The following is a 7802-nucleotide window of genomic DNA, read 5'->3' on the forward strand; positions in this document are numbered from 1 at the left end:
TATTATTGAGGGAAGGGCAGGGAGTTAGCTCTACAGACAGCTCCAACCATGCGGGCGGTCTGAGTAGGAGCAGCCCCCATGCTCCTGAGACTGGTCGTCTGCTTTAGACGCCTCCAAACTCAACTGTCAACATGCCAAGAGTTGATTAGTACCCTAGAGCCTGGACCACGCTAATCAAACCCGTGAGTGGCTCTTGTGTAAAGAAGATTGCCCTAATCTACGAAGATAAAGAGTCCATTAGAGGGTTCGGCTGCTTGAGTTCCTGCTGTAAAGCAACACAAAGATCCAACTCCTATTTAAAAAATGACCGAGTAACAATAGGATTCCAGTCAGGGGAGCCATGGGGTGGAATGAAAAGATGGGCTGGCTTTAAACGGCATCCCTGCCAACTACAAGCTCTAGGACCTTTGGCAACCCCTGTCTTTTCAAGAAAAGTTCTCTTTCTCCAGCCCTCAGTTTCCCCTCTGTAAAATAAGTATACTTATACCTGGAAACGTTACTATAAAAATCAGGAAAGTTCCTAGGACATAGCAGTGTACAATAAATGTAATTATCTAAAATAATTATAAAGTACTCAATATTATTCTAAATCATTACTAAATATGTACTTTATTTCACATAACACCAAGATGTAATTGCTCTGTCAAACAGTGGGAACATCTTGTCCCTGGGACTCTCATGGGACTTTGTTAACATGTTTAGAGAAATCTAGATCAATATTTAAAACTTTGCATGAGTGTCACTATCTCTGTCCAACCTTCCTGGGAATCTCCTATGTTTCTATTCTCCTACGACTACATATCTGCTTGTAAAAGGCTTGGAAGCAGAGGCAACAATGTACTAGAAGTGTAAATCAGTTTCATAATTTTCCATGACCTGTATAAAATGTATTCACCGAGGTGTAAGAAACAATTCAGCTAATCTCCCAAGGATGAAGATGTCACTAATGAGGTTTTATTGTATAAAGCTATAACCACACTCTTAATAACAACCACATTGGAGGCAATTTGCCCATCTTAACACTAACACATTGCAATTAAGAATTTAGATTAATTTCCCACCATGATTCCAGAGAAGGAGGACGGATGCTCTGTCAAATAAAATGGCAGTGTAAAGCCAGGGTGAGGTGGAAAAATACATAATTCTCTTTAAAATAAAAAGACTTGTCTAAAATAACATTTCAAGTATAGTTACTTTATTTGCTCCATTTTTTCTAAAATAATTCATTAGATAATGTGCCATCCTTTCTTTATCCTCTTAACACAGCTCCCCTCACGCATATTCTTGCTGAAATAGCAGACCACTCCAATCATTTGGATGATCACTTCAGCTGTTCATCTTACCACTAGCTAACAGAAAATGTGGTCTTCTTCAGTCTGCATTTACCCACTCAAGCGGATACCTTCAACAAGGAGAGGGCATATACAACTGTACGTCTTTCTTTCGGAACAATTCCCATAATTCTCAAAATATTGATCATAAATGAGCCTTGTTCTGAGACATACTGGAAAGTCCTCTGCTCAGAGATTAACCAAGACCAGTAACACACAATGAGGAAAAACTCACCAGCCAGCAAAACTCACCGGGTCACAGAATCAAAAATGAAGGGATTTCCTGATGACTCACAGACCTGTACCCCTGGGGCAAATAATACATTACATGTTAAAAAAAAAAAAAAAAGAAGAAGGGATTTTGTTCCCTTCAGACTCACATCCCTAACAAGAGGCCCTAGGCTTAGTCTGCTGAGGCTGCCGTAACAAAATACCATAACTGGGTGACTTAACCAGAAAATTATTTTCTTACAATTCTGGAGGATGAAGTCCAAGATCAGGGTGCCTGCAGGGTCAGGTTCTGACAAGGGTTCTCTTCCTGGCTTATAGATGGCAAAATGCTGTGCTCTCCCTTCTTGCTGGGTCTAATAATGCCAACAACCCTATCAGATTAGGGCCCCACTTTATTACCTGATTTAAACTTAATTACCTCTTTAAAAACCCTATCTCCAAACATAGTCATATTTGAGGTGAAGGCTCCAACATGAGCTTAGGCGGGCGAGGGAGAACACAATTCAGGCCATAGCATGCTCAATAAATATTTAAGGAAGTAACTGACAAGCAATTCAAGGTATGAGCAAAGGCATAAAAGCATGGAATAATGCAACAGCAAATAATCCTGTTTAACTGGCAAATAGGCTACTTAAGGGAAATAGTGAAAGGTATGATTGGAAGGCTAGGTTGAGACCAGATGAAGCACCTTGAGTATCATGAAAAGCACTTTTACTTTACCCCATAGATAACAAAGTTTTGAGCAGATAAGCCAAGAGTAATGCTCCATTTTAGAAAAAGTATCATGGCAAAAGTTTAGAAAATGACTTTGCAAGGTGGAGATCAAAGGAAAGAAGATTGATTAAACATCATTGCAGTGGTCCAGTAAGGAATTAGTTACAGTGATTGGTCTTTACAAAACGTTGCATCTAAGATGGGTATGGCAGATTCTTCTCTCCTTGGCAGATGAGGGAAAAGAGCCTCTGCCTCCAAAAGGCTCAGTCTCCACATTAAGAGACTAAATCATGATCATGTGGATCAGATTATAGAACAAGGATGCCTAGCTCCCAGTCCAATCTCTTCATATAAATATCTCCCAACTCAAGAGTAAAATAGGTAATTTACATATGGTTTCCATGTCTCCTGGAAGGCAATCTTTGCTCTTTTCCAATAAACCCGGAAGTCTGTAAAAGAACAAATCGACTTGGTTTTCTAAGAAAAAGGGAAGATGGAGCTACATTCTACATTGTCAGCAACCAGACAGGAAGTGTCCCACAATGGTTAAGAGTGTGGTTTCCAGCAGGCAGCTGGGTCCAAATCCTGGCTAAGCCTTGTGCTAGTATGATTCCATAAGTCTCAGTCTTCTTGTCTGTAAGATGAACATACAATGAGATAATCCATGAAAAGTGATGGCTGCACAGCAAATATCCAGTAAATACAAGCCATAGTAATTAAATGTGTTCTTCTATCTGATAGTCTCAACTATATATAAAATAGGAAAATATATTTTAATTGTTTAAGCAGCACAAATTTGTTGAGCAGAGTTCCTGATGATCTCTAGAATCAATGTGTCTCATAACTGGAAAAGTCACATGTCACCAGGGAGAGGGAAGGAGGCTTACTTTAAACAATGAAAAAGGAAAATGTTACTCGGAGCATTTTGGCCTAATTTCAAATACAGAGTTAAAGAAGGAAAGAAAATTCTGTCTCTCCAAAAAACAAAAAAGAAGCAAACAAAAAAACTGATCATATACTTTATCTACTAGAAGGTTAAGCTTATAGATTCAGTTTTTCAGTGGTATACATTTATGCTAATTCATGAAGGTACATTCTGTTGATTACAAATGAAATGATTTTGCTTGGCAGTCAAGTGCAGGAAGACAAATATCAAATCTCAGTAGCTACACTTCCAGCTGTTTCGCAAACAGAGATAAAAGATAATCCCTGACTAAATAGCATCACTTTCAAGATAAAAATCAAGTTTCAAGTGCACTGTATCGAATAGGGGAAGCCAGGTTTACTCTAAAAGTTTCCAATAATTGGGGTTGAATAATATTTATCAGAAGAACTTGTGTACTGTGTTGAAATTGACAGGAGTGGTGCTTTTTGGCACAGTGGGATGCTAATATCTGTAATTAAGGAAAAGCTTAAAGAGCATCTGCAAAGTGAGTGCTTAGTTTGACAAAACTCTCTACAAGTAAATTTACTGCACTTCATTATTTGTTTCCAACCAAAGGCACATTAAAAAAAAAAAAAAAAAAAAACGCAAAGGTCATGTGGCATCACGTCACTTCATAAAGCCCCACCACCATTTTTAGAGTTAGTGATATCATTACCATCACCTTCCCATTTCCTCCCCCCCAACAACCTCACTTCCAAGGTCAGTTCTACTCCCACCTCACCATCTCCCCCACCCACAACCTTCACTACTACTTCAACCACTGCAAACACCAACAGCGCTACCACCAATGAGAACGGTTCGACCACTAATGTTGCCAACTCCACCACCACCACCATCATCCCTGTATCCATCTCCATCCATGTTTCCTTCACCATCATTACCAACCCTCACACATTGACCAGCACACCATGTCCACGGTGCCTTCCAAATCCCCATACTTCTGCCATCACCATCACCGTCACCACCATAGTTCTTTGCCAACCTCTAGTTGTACAATAAGCTACAGACTCTTGTGATCTCCCCTTCCTTCAAGCCAAATTGTCTAACTGAGACAAGTGGGAGCATTACAATCTAGTCATTAAGCACTTAACCAATTTATATTCCTATGGTGATCCCAAACTCCTGCAGAATTTAGGTAGAGAATAATGTGCAAATAAGCAGGACACTTTTATTTATCTAGCCACTTCACTACTGTCTTTTGATATTGTGGATTTTTTTTTAATGTGGCTAGCATTTTTTTAAATTCACTCATCCCTCACCGTCACTCTACAATACATCCCTGAGAGTGAGGTTCAGCAAGAGTACATGGTCCAAGTCAAGCACAAAACTAGTTTACACATTTGGTAATATTTTTAATAACAGCAGAAAGTTTAATTCCGCAGTCCAAAGAGTCACATTGAAATCACGATGTCAAAAATCTCTGGGATGAATAGGCTTACATTGCAATGCCGTCTTTGAAAAACCTTTATTCACATGTAGACAATTGACAACGTATCACAACTGATACCAATAATCTATTTTCCCGCAAAATACACTATCCAAATATTTTTTCTGATGACAAAGAACACAAAATCACATATAAAATATTTTTACGTCATTTAGAATTCCCAAACTCCAGCTTGTCCATGTGGAAAGGTTTGATTTGACTAATATTTCTCAGGTCAGTCACCACACTCATGGGTTATAGTCAAATATACTCTAACTTAAAGAATCAATAACAACTCAATGTGTTGCATTATAAAAAGGTATTATCTGGTTTAGGAAAATGGGGGGAAAGTTTTGGGTCACTCTAAAGAACAATGAGACTGCTATTGTTCATTAAATTTCCCTATTTCCAGTCTACTCCCTACCTCTTTTTGTTTTGTGTCTTCAGCAAGTTGAAACCTGCTGTTTGCAGGAGCTGGGCTTTCTAGCCAACTAGGTTCTAACTGGGTACAGCCAATAGGAGACAGTGGAAAGGGAAGCTGAGCTCTCTCTTCCTACTGCTTGACACCTTCAGACTCTGCTTTTGTCTCCTTCCACTATCACAGCTAAAGCCAGGCAGCTCTAGTAGTTACTTGACTAACCACAATACTATTTCCTTCCCTTGTCCTTTGGGTGCTTTGATTGGCAATTAATTACCCATTGTTGCTAGCCTTGGGTGCCTCAACTTTGCTAAAGCTGAAAGTAAGCACTGCATTAGGGCTCCTTCATTTGTCATCTAGGCTGAATTCTATCTCCTGATAGCAAGCTGATTAAAACAGCAATGAAGAGGGGGTCCTGGGTGGCTCAGTGGCTTAAGCCTCTGCCTTCAGCTCATGTCATGATTTCAGGGTCCTAGATGGAGCCCCCGCATCGGGCTCTCTGCTTAGCAGGGAGCCTGCTTCCTCCACCTCCCTCTCTGTCTGCCTCTCTTCCTACTTGTGATCTCTGTCTGTCCAATAAATAAATAAAGTCTTTTAAAAAAAAAAAAAAAACAATGAAGAGAAAGAGATATGATCCTTACGCTGCTCTTAAAATCACCTTGAGGAGAGGTCATCACCAAAATCTAGTATATGGATAAAACAGCTCAGGAGTCTGCTTAAAATTAGCATTAAGGAAAATGGTCAGGCAAGATATTTTTTCCCAGGTAGGTCTTTCTCTCCACTTTCAGCTCCACCCCCTGGCTCTGAACTTACGGAAGACAGATAATCGGAAACATTACATTCTAATGTACTCATCTCAAGCTATGAGGAAAAGAGGCCAAAATTCTGGGTAGGATTCTTTCTAGGCAGAGAATAGTATATAATTAGAATATCCTTAAGATATTCCCAAACCTCAGAGCATCTTAGTGGCTTAAGCATCCGACTCTTGATTTCAGCTCAGGTCATGATCTCAGGATCATGGAATCGAGCCCCCCACTGAGCCCTGCGTTCAGTGGGGAATCTGCTTGAGACTCTCTCCCTCTCCCCCTGCAAACTCCCTCCCTACCATTCATGCACACACTCTCTCTCTCTAAAATAAATAAATCTTAAAAAAAAAAAAAAGAATAAATAAAGAGGTTTCCAAACCTCTTGAGAACCTAAGTATGACATAGAATATACAGAGGAGGGAGTCTCCATAATATTAATACTCTCTTACATTTTTACAGTACTACAGTTCCCAAATGCTTTTACATTCTTCATATTATCTGACTTGAATATTGCATAATTAGGGAATCAAACTCGTAACAGTCTGGAGAAGGTAAACATAGAGGATCGAGAGAACACTGAAAACTAGCTATCCTGTAAAGAGTAAATAACATTTGGAGAGTAGGTATTCAGGTACACAGGGCAATCTCACCTAATGCAATTGTCCCGATTCTTGTAAAAAAAAAAAAAAAAAAATTGACCATAAAGCAATTTTCTTTTAATCAAAACCTATTTTTTCATTGACTTCCATTACAAAACCAAAGATTTGTTCCGCACAGGAAGCACTTTAGCCCTAAGTCCAAATAAAAATCACACTTCACAATGCAACAAACTCCTCTCAAGTCAATTAAGTAAAGTAAAAGCTATAGTTTCCTGACAGAACAATAATCACATTCAAAATAATTCAAAAAATACGAATAAAGGCTCTGAAGCAACCTTCTCTTAAGGACAGATCCAGAGAGGCAAAAATCATCCACAGAGGCTTTCAGAGAAAGCAGCCTGTGATGTTGTGACGTAGAGTAAGAAATATTGGGTCTTCCTCCCATTCCCAGCATAGTTACTAAAGCCTTTAGCTGTCTCTGTTGGAGGAGGTCAGCCGGAGGCCGGGACCGGGCGTCGACCCCCACCGGTGAGCCCCAGGCTATGGAGGCCTTGCCCCGCGCGTCGCCCGCACTGTTCCCGCAGCGGGGCCACTTTCAAGGACACAGCCCGGAGAGAGCACTGCCTTGTTGAGCTCAGTACCTGTGGCCCAAACCAGCTGGGTCCTCTCTGGAAACCTGGAAGCCTCTGGCAAGCAGGTGTGAGAACATCCTCGCCCCGCGCAGCCCCAGACGCCCCGTGAACTCCCTGGCTTTTGAGAACCTCTACCTCCCTCCACCTACCTGGAGCGGTTGCCTTTTCCTCGGTCTCCCCTTGCCCAACCCTCCCGCTCCCCACCCCAAGCCAGTGCCTCCCAGTACCGGGCCAGGGTGCAAACCAGCAATTTCCTAAAGGGTAAGGGGAACACAGGTGAGAGGGAGCGGTGTTTGTTATTCATAACAAGCCTCTTTCAACCACAACTAAGTTTCTGTTAATGAGTTGACTTTGGGGAAACCCCTCCCCGGGGCGAGGTGGGGGGCGCTAGTTACCAGGGAACCAGCCTGGTGATTGGAGAGTTCGACCTTTCAGCCCCGCCGCCATGCCTCTTCCTCCCTCCTTGTAGGGCGGAGTTTGAAGGACCCTGGGGAGGTGCCGCTCAAAACTTGCTACACGGTATAAACGACAGGAGGAAATAATAATAATTTAAGATTTAAAAAAAAAAAAAACAGAAACAAAACTTTTTACACTGCCCTCTGGCATTTCATTCCTGGGGACTTCCTCCTTTGGCTTCAATACTTACTTCTCCCGGAGTTTTCTTTTAAACTGGAAATATCCTTCAAAAGGAAACGTGTT

The 7802-nt window shown here is 41.0% G+C and overlaps 1 long non-coding RNA gene across 1 annotated transcript in view; it reads right to left on the minus strand.

Annotated features, from left to right (window-relative positions):
- Nucleotides 1–7345, minus strand: part of LOC106006734 — a 190714-nt gene extending 183369 nt beyond the window's left edge. The window contains exon 1 of the long non-coding RNA XR_001181010.2: nt 7253–7345. This is a non-coding gene — a long non-coding RNA (uncharacterized LOC106006734). The remainder of the gene's footprint in view (nt 1–7252) is intronic.
- Between the last annotated feature and the right edge of the window lie 457 nt (nt 7346–7802).

The sequence above is a fragment of the Mustela putorius genome, unplaced genomic scaffold, assembly GCF_011764305.1.
Source record: "Mustela putorius furo isolate JIRA1106 unplaced genomic scaffold, ASM1176430v1.1 tig00000421_pilon_pilon_pilon, whole genome shotgun sequence".
In the NCBI taxonomy this organism is placed as follows: Eukaryota; Metazoa; Chordata; class Mammalia; order Carnivora; family Mustelidae; genus Mustela; species Mustela putorius.